Here is a 13,699-nt window from a genome sequence, read left to right as displayed (position 1 = left end):
GAGGAAAAAAAATTGTCACCCACATTGTTTGTGTTAGACTCAAAGAGAAGACAATCTTATCTTTCTTTACTTCACTCCCTAGGAGAAGGAGTATTGATCTGGGTCAGTCAGATTCTGGGACAAAAGACCACAATTTTTAGAAGCAGAGCTAGCTTTTAAAGAATTTTAAAAATCAAGGCAAGGCATCTGCCTATATTCCGATGGCTCCCTGAGGGGACAGAGGTAAATACTTCTTTCTCTCTTATTCTGTTTTCCTCTTTTCTTAACCTTCTTGCTTATACATGACTGTAACAGTAAAGATCATTGTCTGAGTCTTCCAAGCAGATATAAGGAAGTTGGCAGAGAGAAAAACAAGGTTCAGGATAAGGAACACTTTGAGAGAGCTCAGCCCTCTTCTTGGGGTCTACCTCCATTTTCAGCCTTAGCCTGAGTCTCCATCCTATTTCTTTGTCTCTTACTAATTTGTACCCCTTTTCCCTTGGATCTGTTCCTTTAGCGTTCCATCATTCTAAGGCTGTTGTCCTACCTGGGAAAGATGAAAGAGAACTCTCTACATCTGACCCCTAATTCAGATAATGAAGTGTTAGTTTGCTGTACTTTGCCTATGTTGTTTGTGCCTAACACAGGGATATTGGGAGCAGGGTTCTAAACATTGTCATAACACCATCACAGGCTAATTGTGATGTCTAACCTCTTCCCAGTGTCCCATTGTTTTTGTCATTAATGGTTAATTTTATCATATATATATATATGATATAATTATAATATATATATAATTTCTTGGACATCAGCTCTCAGACTGACTCATAATATAAAAGTAACAAGAAACATTCCAGGGATGATAATTCAATCTGTTGTTCACTCTTCCTCAGAAGCAGATTATCAATACTTATACTTTCTGGGGCAGGGTGGGCTTTCTTCAATGTCCCAAGTAACATTTGTCTCAACAAAAGTAACAGTGTCATAATTGCAGTTTTCAAAGGACTCTCACATACTTGTTCCATTGCAATCATTCTTGGCCGTTTCACCCATGAGAAAACTAACACTCCAAGAATTTAAGGTACTTGTCAAGAGTCACCTTAACTGATGGGCATCAGCGCCAAGACCCTATCCAGATCATTGCAATCTGAATCCTCTTTCAATTATCATCACTCTCCTGTACCCCCATAAGAAGATGAAGTCCACGTCTGAAAACCTAATTGGCAGCTTTGTAGAAAAAAATCACTGAGAATGCATGACACAATGAAGTTAGAACATTTCTGTGAACTGCAAATACCATGCTTTTGTTTAACTAACCCTATGAATAATTTGGCAGTGTAATCTGCCTCAGAAACATGGATCAAATTGAGCATTCACTTTTGATCAGTTATGCTCATTGTGAGTGGAATAATGTCACACATATGCCCATTTTAGTTTCTCTGGCTTTCAACCCATTGACTCCCCCGTCTGCTCCCCATTTTCGATTCTCTCATAAAGGCACTACCATCTATGTTGTCATCTGAGCCAGAAAAGTAGGAGTCAATCAGACTCCATCCTGTCTTTTGCCTGCTGCTATCTGTCAATTTAATAAGTTACTGAGTCTGCCCGATTTATATCCTAAATAATAGTTGAGTCTACTTTCTCCTTATTCTTCCCACACCCCCACCAACACTGTCCACGTTCAGGATTGAATAAGCTCTCAGCTGGGCTATATAAACAACCTCTGAATTGGCTAGCATCTCTGTGGGTTGCCCCTTTCCCATGCATTCTCTACACTGATCCAGGGGACTTTCTGAATCACATGCTGATAAAGTCCTTCTTGAAATCTTCCAATGGCTCACACTGCCCACAGGACAGAATACAAGCTTTCTTACCCTGCCATAACACTACTATATAGGCTGAACCCCCATTACTTCTGAATTACTTTTTTTTTTTTTTTTTTTGTGAGATGGACTCCAGCTCTTGTCACCCCAGGCTGGAGTACAATGGCGTGATCTCAGCTCATTGCAACCTCTGCCTCCGGGTTCAAGAAATTCTCCTGCCTCAGCCTACCAAGTAGCTGGGACTACAGATGGGCACCACCATGCCTGGCTACTTTTTTTAAATTTTAGTAGAACTGGGGTTTCACCATCTTGGCCAGGCTGGTCTCGAACTCCTGACAGCAAGTGATCCGTCCACCTCAGCCTCCCAAAGTTCAAGGATTATAGGTGTGAGCCACCGCACCCGGCTCTGAATTACCTTTTTTCTCAACATTCTCACTCCAATAGTTATAAAAGAAATATAAACAAACCGTTGCTTCTCATTTTTAAGCTTCTTTTAAAATTTGTGGTAAAATACACGTAAAATTTTGACCATTTTAACCATTTTTAAGTGTATGGTTCAGTAATGTTACTTATATTCACTTTGTTGTGCAACGGATCTCCAGACCTTCTTCTTTGTGTGCATGTTCCCATAACTCCCTGTAGTCTCCAATTACAACTCTTATCGTGCTATATGATTGTATATTTTCTGTGTTTTTCCATTGAACTGTGAAATCTTGTAAGGACTGGAACCACACTGGTATTGTTTATTCTCACATCTCCAGTCTTTAGTCAAATACACAACACCTATGCTCAATAAGCGTTTGTTGAATACAGTTATGAGGGACTGTTACACAAATGGATGAAATAGGTATCAGTTGCTTAAGCCACAATACTATTTTGTCTACTGGATAAAATCTTTTTCATTATAAAATGCTGTGATCTCAGGTTCAAGTATAAAGGACAATCACATCATTTGCTTGACACAATCTAAAAGGACATCAGACTATTAAGTACCATATATCTTTCTCCTCATCATTCATTTCAGTATATACTGAGAACATGAACTGAAAAGAGCAACTCTTGACCTCAAGAAGACCATAAATTACTAAGCTATACTTATGCACAGATACGCTACCATACGTCGTGATGAACTTAGTTCTGGGGGAGCAGAAATGGGTAAGCATTTGTGGCTATCTGTCTGTACCTTCCCAGTTTGAAACAGGATCTGGAATACCATAAAGAGGTAAAAGATATTCCAACCAAAGGCACAACATGTGTAGGGGAGACATGTGATAAGAGGGGATGATGTCTGAGGGAACAGTGAGGTCTTAAAGTGGATTGTCGCAGATGCTATTGTGTCCCCATCCAAATCCATGGAAATCTTTTTTACCCGTTGAAGGCTCATATCTGCATACTTCTCAGGAACATTACCCTTGGGTGATTGAAGCCTCCTCTCTTTGATGCCCACAGCAGTCATATTTGAACCCCAAATCGCATGCCTCATGGTGAGACAAATCCTGTGGTGTGAATTACACTACAAATTATCCAGTGAGATTAGCTTAAATTTAGACTGCACTTGGACTTACATTTCTGCAGAGTTCCTTTGTGCTTCCTTTACTCCCTATTTTTTTTTCCTTGGAACTGTCCTCCATAAATCCTGCACACATGAAATCCCATCTTAGATCTGCTTCTAGTGAGCTGATATAAGACTTGGATGAAGCTTGGGATGTAAGGCACAGTGTGGCAGGAGGAAGCTGGAAGGCAGATTGGTGTCCGCTGTAGACAACAGGGAGTCATCCAAGAGAACCTAGACCTAAATAATACTCTGCCCGGTGCCAACCAGACATTGCCTCATTTTATTTTTCTTTGAGTCTTCAGCCTATGACTAAGCAAGAAATGACAAGAACTGATGAGAAAGTCCCATCTTTAACTGAAACTCAAGCTTCCAAAGGAATCACCCTGATATGATATAGCAGAATTTCTCTGCTTGTATTCAAATCTTTATTTCCTTCGGCTGAACAAAAGTACTGATCTATGATACTAGGATTAATATTAACACCAACATTAATGCTAATCCTAACACTAATGTAATATTACAATCAATAATAATACCAGCTACAGTTAATGTGCCTGGAGCCATATTAAATGTTTTATATCCATCATCACCATATTAGAGATAATTGTGATTCTCTTTATCTTAGACTCAGATAATTCGGTATTTTTTCCAAGCTTACATACCTGGTAAGTCGCAAACTAGGTTTTAAATACATGTTAATTTCACTCTAGAGAAAGAGCACTTAATCTTCTAAGTTAGTTAGGACTCAAACGTCTTTAGAGGCCAACTTTATCTTCAGGTGATAAAACTTTTAGGAAATATTCTTACACCCTGACATAAGAATAAACCCTAACATTCTGCGTAATTCTGAGTCACTTCTCATCCCAGGGCTTGTCTGGTAGGTACTAATGCCATTCTGGGCACCTTTGAGGATTTCTGTAGTGCCTACAAAATGAGGGCCATGGGCAGAAGGCCTCTATATTGCAATCTGTGCTTTCTTCTTTTTCTCTCCTCAGCTTGGTCTGTTGAAGGGGACTTCAGTAAAATAAACTTTGCCATTCTGTGAAGAAAGTCATTGGTAGCTTGATGGGGATGGCATTGAATCTATAAATTACCTTGCGCAGTATGGCCATTTTCACAATATTGATTCTTCCTATCCATGAGCATGGAAGGTGGGTTAAAGTTCACTTGGAACCAAAAAAGAGCCCACATTGCCAAGACAATCCTAAGCAAAAAGAACAAAGCTGGAGGCATCATGCTACCTGACTTCAAACTATACTACAAGGCTACAGTAACCAAAACAGCATGGCACTGGTACCAAAACAGAGATATAGACCAATGGAACAGAACAGAGCCCTCAAAAATAACACCACACATCTACAACCATCTGATCTTTGACAAACCTGACAAGAAAAGAAATGGGGAAAGGATGTCCTATTTAATAAATGGTACTGGGAAAATTGGCTAGCCATATGTAGAAAGCTGAAACTGGATTCCTTCCTTACACCTTATACAAAAATTAATTCAAGATGGATTAAAGACTTAAATGTTAGACCTAAAACCATAAAAACCCTAGAAGAAAACCTAGACAATACCATTCAGGACATAGGCATGGGCAAGGACTTCATGACTAAAACACCAAAAGCAGTGACAACAAAAGCCAAAACTGACAAATGGGATCTAATTAAACTAAAGAGCTTCAGCACAGCAAAAGAAACTACCATCAGAGTGAACAGGCAACCCTAGAGAATGGGAGAAAAATTTTGCAATCTACCCATCTGACAAAGGGCTAATATCCAGAATCTACGAAGAACTTAAACAAATTTACAAGGAAAAATCAAATAACCCATCAAAAAGTGGGCAAAGGATATGAACAGACACTTCTCAAAAGAAGACATTTATGCAACCAACAGACACATGAAGAAATGCTCATCATCACTGGCCATCAGAGAAATGCAAATCAAAACCACAATGAGATACCATCATACACCAGTTAGAATGGTGATCATAATAAAGTCAGGAAACAACAGGTGCTGGAGAGGATGTGGAGAAATAGGAACACTTTTACACTGTTGGTGGGACTGTAAACTAGTTCAATCATTGTTGAAAACAGTGTGGCGACTCCTCAAGGATCTAGAACTAGAAATACCATTTGACCCAGCCATCCCATTACTGGGTATATACCCGAAGGATTATAAATCATGCTGCTGTAAAGACACATGCACACGTATGTTTATTGAGGCACTATTCACAATAGCAAAGACTTGGAACCAACCCAAATGTCCATCAATGATAGACTGGATTAAGAAAATGTGGTACATACACACCATGGAATACTATGTAGCCATGAAAAAAGGATGAGTTTATGTCCTTTGTAGGGACGTGGATGCAGCTGGAAACCATCATTCTGAGCAAACTGTCGCAAGGACAGAAAACCAAACACCGCATGTTCTTACTCATAGGTGGGAATTGAACAATGAGAAAACTTGGACACAGGGTGGGGAACACCACACACTGGGGCCTGTAGTGGGGTAGGGGGATGGGGGAGCGATAGCATTAGGAGACATACCTAAAGTAAATGACGAGTTAATGAGTGCAGCACACCAGCATGGCACATGTATACATATGTAACAAACCTGCATGTTGTGCACATGTACCCTAGAACTTAAAGTATAATAATAATAATAAAAGAAACTTTATAAACAGATTATATTTCCTGTTTCAGCTGTAAGGGGAGTAGAGGCAGGATAAGTGCTCAAGACAGGGATGCCTGGTATACTACTTATGTCTCCCTATGTTAGTTCATTTTGCCTCTCACTTCTAGAATTCTATCCTTGTCCCCCTTCTGAAGCTTGACCCTGCCCCCAACTCCAGATTCCTTCATCAAGCAAACTTTTTTAGGTTCTTGATTATCAGATTTAGTGTTGCCTCCTCAGAAGCATTCTCTGACTTCAAAGGTTGGAAATCTATGTCTCCTCCTTTATGTTCCCATAGTGTTCTGCACAGGATTTTGTCAAAGAGTAAGAACTTTATACTGTAATGACCTGTCCATGTGCCTATCTCCCCTACTAGCCCACAAATGCCTCAAGAGCAGAGGTAGAGTCATGTTCATCTCTGAATCTCCAATGTCTACCCGACAAATGACACATAGAAAGAGACCAGTAAATGTAAGTTTAACTGCATTAAACTGTAATTATCTGAGCAATAACGTGATCTGCATAATCAGAAAGCCCTCCCAGCTGAGCTTGCATGCCATCATACTCATACTCTTTTTCTACCACAGTCCCCCCTACACAGATAGAAAAAGGCTAAGGAAGTCTGACCAGGCTCTGCTCAGTACATTCTGCTGATGCTTGTGTGAGTCAGAACAAACCATACTGAGTTTCCCAGAATTTAAACACAGAATCCTACACATGCCTGATCTGTCACTGGAGGTTCTCTGGTACAATTTGGAAGATGGCATTTTGCTGGCACAGTGCATGATAACTGATCCAGAAATTGGAAATCTTTCAAGGTCTCATAAATAAAAATCTGAGTTTATCTCTGTTGCTGCATAAAAAGTGCTCTACTTCCGCCTTGTAGCAGGAATTGGCACTGTACTGATGAGAGAGAGGGGGTGGGGGGGCAGGGGGCAGGAAACAAATCAAAAGCTGGAGAGCCAGAACATGTTTGTGTGCACATGAATAGATGGCATATTATCACACCTAATAGTGAATACTATCCATGAACGCTTTGCTAAGAATGTCACAGAAATTATCCCACTTAAGGCTGATAGTAGCATTATGAAGCAGGTATAAAATTAAGTAATAATTACAGTTCCTCACACAAAGTCTGACGTTAAAAACTTGTTAGTTTCACTGCCTCTGTTAACTACACTGACAAACCATGTTCTTTGCATCAAGTTTTATCTGTCCCTCTGTAATCCAAGTTCCTTGAAAGTAAGAACCCTGACATGTATCTTTGTATCCTGCAGAGTGGTCAGGCTAGAATGCTACACAGTGTGTGTCCAATAGGCCTATATTGACTTAATGAGTGCTGTTTCTGGAAGAAAGCCTCTTAACTTAAAAAAACGTGCTTTGGCTGAAAGGAAGCACATATTCTAGAAGCATGAAGTCAGTAATAATAATAATAATAATAATAATAATAATAATAGCAACAGAATTTCAAAGGGATCCCTAAGGAAGAGGTGAGTGAATCTCAGAAAAGAGAGAAAACCAAAGGGACAAAGAAAACGAGCTCAAAAATAAACCACATGAAAACAAAGGGTTTTCATTTCATCTCAAGGCTGTAGAAATTTAAGTTCCGTAACTGAGTATTCCCATGTAGGCCCTGTCAGCCACCTTCCTATTTTGAGGACACTGATTTGTTTAAACACTTTGATATTTACTTTTATGGATTTCCTTTAATAAGATTTCTGCAGTCTGTAGCCAGCAGATCCTTTTTTCCAGCTTCTTCCTTCCTCCATGATGCCTTAGCCTATCTATTTCCTTTGTCTCATCACTTTTATACACCTGCTGTGTCCTCACTCCTACTCACTGCCTTCCTCTCTGGAGTGAAAACATGGGTAAAAAAAGAAAATAAGAGAAGATAAAAGAATGTTCAATGCAATGATCAGATCAGTATTTATATCCATTTCTTTAATTTGAAATGAATTCTCTGAATGATATCTTGACTGGAGCACAGTTTTATTTCTCCCATCCATTCTTTATGTTATTCCAATCCATTCTTTCAGAATGGTTACATATAGGTTGCAAATCTGGGCGTGGAGGTAGGTAGTTTCAGATAGGAGAAAAATAGGAAGAGGAAAGGCAAGAGAGACCGTACATAATTTTCACCTCCACTTCCTCAAGGTGACCTCCCGACTTCCCAGATTAGGAAGTTCTCTCCCCACCTCTGCACACCGCACACTGCTCCCTACTTCATAGGCTTTCAGGGCACCCTGCCCTTATTCTTCGTAAAGCTTGGCATGTTTTTATTTTACATTTATTTCTGTGATGATTTGCTGGATGTTTGTCTCCTCCATTGAACTAACCGTCCCCACCCCCCTCCCCATGGGGTCAAAGGCCCCACCTATTTGGTTTACTGCTGACCTTTAGTGCCTGCCACATAGTAGGTACTTGATAAATGTTTGTTGAATAAGTAAGTACTTTGCAGCCGGATCTATCTTCAAAATAATCACCCTTTAAAAAAATGACCCATATTCAGCAATATGGTTTGCCCAAAGAACCTTTGAAAGAGGGATTTTTCCAGAGTTTAGAGCAGGATATAAGTAACAGCACTGATGTGAGAAATGAAAAGCTCTCCCAGGTGCTCCATTTTAATTTTTTTAAACAAAACTCACAAGTGAAAGGAAATGCTTTCCTGCTTTTATTTCCACAAAGAACAGGACAAGCCAGGATGTTAATTAAATTACAAATCAGCTGTCTGCTTGCAGCTGACAGAGCTTTGTGTGCTTCCAAGCAACGTCAGATATTTTAAACTCTGTGTAATTACCTACTATGGACGAGCTGCCAGGAAGGATGCTTCATGAATATTTAATGAATCTTAAGATCCTTTTTAAGGAAATGATGATTTAAATAACTATGGGAGAACTTACTCTAGCTCAGTGCTAACCTCCATCTGTTAACTGAAGATACTGGAAATGTAGCCTGGTAGAAATGCAGTTTCTCCCCTAAAATGAGCTAGGCCCAGGATCTAGGGAAGGCTAGGCTCACACAGGAGAGGTAACTGTAGAATTAAACACACCTCAAGCTCTCTAAGTCAGAATGGAACCACAGACCTATGATCTGGGAAAGTAATGAGTATGGAATTGCAAAGTGAAATTTTGTAAGATGCCACACATTAAGGATGCTCCTTATAATTTACAAAGCACTTTCAGCAACACAGTCTCAATTAATTCTCTCAAGAATTGGATAGATTAAAAAGATATCATCATTCTGATTTCCAAATGAGAAAACAGAGGATCAGAGAGTTTCTAAAGTGCTAAATAAATAGTAAAGTTGTGTTTCAAACCAACATACTCCTCTGATTCCAAGAGGCAGCCTCATATAGTGGAATGTGCACGAATTCTGGCATTAGAAACATGATTTCAAGTATTGGTTATACTACTTGCTATCTGGGAGACATCTGTCAGGTTGTTGGATACATCTGAGCTTTGGTTGACTGAAGTTATAAACCAGGAATTACAGTATATATCTCATAGAATCATGAAGATTGAATGAGATGCTGTACTCCTGGCACACAATTGCTGCTTGGCAAATGTAATGCTCCTCTTTGCTTGGAGTCTCAAGACCTTTGCACACTGTAGATTTGTCATAACAACAACAGCAGCAGCAAGAAAAAAAGTGGTCACTAAAAGTGAATTTTTCACGTGGCAAAAAACTCTTTGGTGGAATGCTCCTCACTTTCCACAGAACAGAAACAAAAATGACCTTTTATACAATTAGTTACAAATACAGTCCTTGATTTTTTTGTCCATACACATGAGTATTGCGTAAAACATGTTTTCTTTGTAGCAGCTAGGTGCTGCCACCACTGTATATGGCTGAGTTCACAAATCTGTTGTAACTTGTAGCTTTGCTGTGACTTCTCTGTCTCATCTAAGCTTTGTTTCTTTGCAGTAATTAAAATTTTTTGCCACTGCCATAGCTAATGCTGCTACTGGAACCACTAGAGCCTCCTTGGTTCATGGTTTGGCAAAGGATTGGCCTTCATCACCATAGGGGTTGGAGCTTCTACCTCCTAAGCTTTCTCTCCTCATGGGTCCAAAATTTGAAGACTGATTGTTGTAACTGCAAAAATCACTGTAGCTTCCTTCACCTTAAAACTGCTTCCATCATTTACGAATCCATTACAGCCATCCCACTGCCACCATATCCACAACCACCACGGCTGCCACCAAAGCTACCATGACCACTGAAGTTTCCTCCACAATCATAGTTCATGCCAAAACCACCTCCATAACCACGACCAAAGTGTCCAGAACTACTTTGGCTTCTTTGGCTCAATGAAGTACTGGCCTCTCTTGCTTTGACAGGGATGAAGTTTCTGAACACTCTTTGAAGTTTTCTAACTTCACAGTTGTGGCCATTCACAGTATGGCCATTTACAATATGGTATTTCAATCTTATTTATAGAGTCATGGTCCTTAAGGGTTACAAAGGCAAAATCCCTTTGCTTGCCACTGCCTCAGTCATTCATGATTTCGGTCACTTCAATTTTCCCACATTGTTCAAAGTAATGTCTTAGGTGATTTTTATTTATTTATTTATTTATTTTTGAGAAGGAGTCTTGCTCTGTAGCCCAGGCTGAAATACAGTGGTGCAATCTCTGCTCACTGCAACCTCTGCCTCCTGAGTTCAAGTGATCCTTCCACCTCAGCCTCCTGAGTAGATGGGATTACAGGCATCCACCACCAAGCCCAGCTAATTTTCTTATTTTTAGTAGAGACAGGGTTTTGCCATGTTGGCCAGGCTGGTCTTGAACTTCTGATCTCAAGTGATCCATCCGCCTCGGCCTCCCAAAGGGCTGGGATTGTGGGAGTGAGCCACTGTGCCTGGCTTTTAGGTGATGTTCTTCAGTGTCTTCTTTAGTGCCACTCATAGGGTTTGGATCTGTGTTCCCACCCAAATCTCAAGTTGAAATGTAGTCCCCAGTGCTGGAGGTGGGGCCTGGTGGGAGGTGATGCATCATGGGGGTGGTTTTTAATGGTTTAGCATCATCTCCCTGGTGCTGTCTCATGACAGAGTTCTCACGAGATCTGATTGTTTGAAAGTGCGAAGCACCTCCCCGGCTCTCTCTCTTCCTCCTGCTCTGGCCATGTAAGACAAGTCTGCTTCCCCTTCGCCTTCTGCCATGATTGAAAGTTTCCTGAGGCCCCCCCAGAAGTCCAACAGAGGCCAGCATCATGCTTCTGGCACAGCCTGCAAGAACCATGAGCCAATTAAACCTCTTTTCCTTATAAATTATCCAGTCTCAGGTATTTCTTGATAGCAGTGCAAGAATGGACTGATCCAGCCATCAACAAATATCTTTTTCACAGTTAAGTAGGCAACTAATCTTTGAGACTCTCCTCTTAAGACAACCGTCTTTGTTCCATGACTCTGTCATCCACCTTATGTAGCCTTGCATTTAGGGCTGCATCCACCTCCTCCACAGTGGCATACATGACAAACCCAAAGGCCCTGGAACGCTTGGCGTTTGGATCTCTCATTACCACACAGTCCATGAGTGCTCCCCATTTGCTCACAATGGCTCCTCAGACCTCAACCCTCCAATGAAGACCTTCCACAGTTATTCAGGCTCTTTCAGAGACTCTGACTTAGACATGATTGTAGTAGGAAGATAGACTCTTTAGTGATGCTTCCTCTGTGGCATCCTGAGGCCCAAAGGAGTAAGGTGACAAATGCATCTCAGTAGAGTAACTTTCTAGAACCTCAGTTTCAGAATAGTGCCTAAAAGCGCAGATTCTGGAGAGACTGCCTGCATCAATTCCTACCTTGATCACCACATGACCTTGGTCAATTTATTAAACCCTCTGACACATGATATTCTTATCTGCAAAATTGGAATAGTAACTACCTCACAAAATTTTTTAGAAAGCCAAGTGAGATGATGCATGGAAGGCACTTAGAAGAGTGAGTGTCTGTAATCTATTAAGTAGTCACTTAGTATAAGTTATGATTGTTTTGCTGGAACATTACATATGTTATTTGATTATAAAAAATTGGAGGAATAGAAAAAACTGAAGGAAAATATTTGCCTTTTACTGTTTCGAATTTTTCAAAGTCTCTAACTGCAACTTTTCCCATTACTCCATAACACATAGACAGTGCATCGAATCTCACAGCCCTCCTGGTCTCACAAAGTACACTTTAGTCTTTCTTTATGCCATCTTAAATGTGTGAAAACCTTGTCTTTGCACTTTTTCATTCAACAAGAATTTACTGAGTACCAATTCTATGGCAGGCATTGTACCATGTACTAGAGATATAACAGTGAATAAGGAAGACACAGCTCATCCTTGCCCTTTGCTCTTTGATGTCTTCTCTACCTCTCATAACTTTCCCAACTGTTTTTCACACACTACTCAACCTTCAAAACTTAGTTGATAAATGATATTTTCCCAGATGCTTTCCCCAGACACCCAAATTTGGCTAAGCAGTCTTCTTCTGTGCTCCCATGTCTGACTCCCTGAGAACCCCTCTTTCTCTCAAAGCATATATATCTCTGCCATCCTCATTGGAATGGGAAGAGTTCACAATTCATTATTGTACCAGTGGCAAATATTCTGCCTGAGACCCAGTAGGTGCTTCATAAATGTTACTAAACGAAACTACCCCGGTAGAGATGTAAGCTCCTTAGACTCCTGTGTACTCCACCATGACTAGCACATTCTAGAAGTAGGACATACTCAAGAAACCTGGTGCTATTCTGTAGGAGAGCTGGTTATTGAACAGTAGTACCCTGTAAGATTTTCAACAATAAAATAAAAAATTGGTTTATGCTGTATAGCACAGGTAATAAAGTGAGTTCCTTTGAAAGTTTTCATTTAGCAGGGAGAATTGTTCCAGCTTTGGGTATGACATACCTGACAAAGAGTATTAGCTGGTGGCTTCCTGGAGTAAAAGAGTTAACAGAAAGAAAAATGGTAACATGCAGAGAAGCACTGAGTTCCCTTCTTCCTTCTCCTCTGCCAGCACTGAGTCAGAGCAACTACAGAAGCATAACACACAAATGAGACCATACTAAATGTTCTTACATGAGCCCATCTAAACCCCAGGTCAGCAGCTGGACTCATATTAGAGTGTACCAACCTCAAATAAGTCCAATGAAATAGATTAAAGTGTATGCAAGGCAGGGAAGAGATCTGAAAGAATATAATAATATGTTGACCATGGTTATTTCTGGTGATTATTAATTTCATTTTTTGGAGCTACATATATTTCTTTGAGGAATAACAAGAATTAGAATATGTAAAACATGATCAAGTATTTGCTTTGTTGTAGTGGAGAAGGTTCACTGTGCTGTAAGTTTTGTGGTAAGGAAAAATTCTCTAGTCCTGGAAAGGGTTTGTCCATGTTCAGTTGAGTTAATTTTGAGAACTGGCTGAAGGATGCAAGGGAAGGGGTTTCCAGCTGACAAATGAAAGAGGGAGGAGCCGGGAATAAATTTGCTGGGGAGGACCAGGCTTTAAGTCAAATTGCTTTGGTACCAAGAAATCAAAGCAATGATTTGGGGGCAAACTCGACAGTAGTTCATCCTTTTGAAGCAAAACTTCAAACATGGTCTGAGTAATTTTCCAGGGATAACTGCCACTGGATTCAATTGAACACTGTACGATCTTGTGGGCAGTCCCTGTCTG

At 40.2% G+C, this 13,699-nt stretch overlaps 1 protein-coding gene across 15 annotated transcripts in view; it reads right to left on the bottom strand.

Annotated features, from left to right (window-relative positions):
- DLG2 (discs large MAGUK scaffold protein 2) overlaps positions 1–13,699 on the bottom strand; it is a 2,166,350-nt gene that overhangs the window by 1,087,340 nt on the left and 1,065,311 nt on the right. The window lies entirely within an intron of this gene.

Source organism: Papio anubis, chromosome 12 (genome assembly GCF_008728515.1).
Source record: "Papio anubis isolate 15944 chromosome 12, Panubis1.0, whole genome shotgun sequence".
Classification (NCBI taxonomy): domain Eukaryota; kingdom Metazoa; phylum Chordata; class Mammalia; order Primates; family Cercopithecidae; genus Papio; species Papio anubis.
The sequence above is the reverse complement of the archived record's forward strand: the minus strand, read 5'-3'. Positions and strand labels throughout refer to the sequence as shown.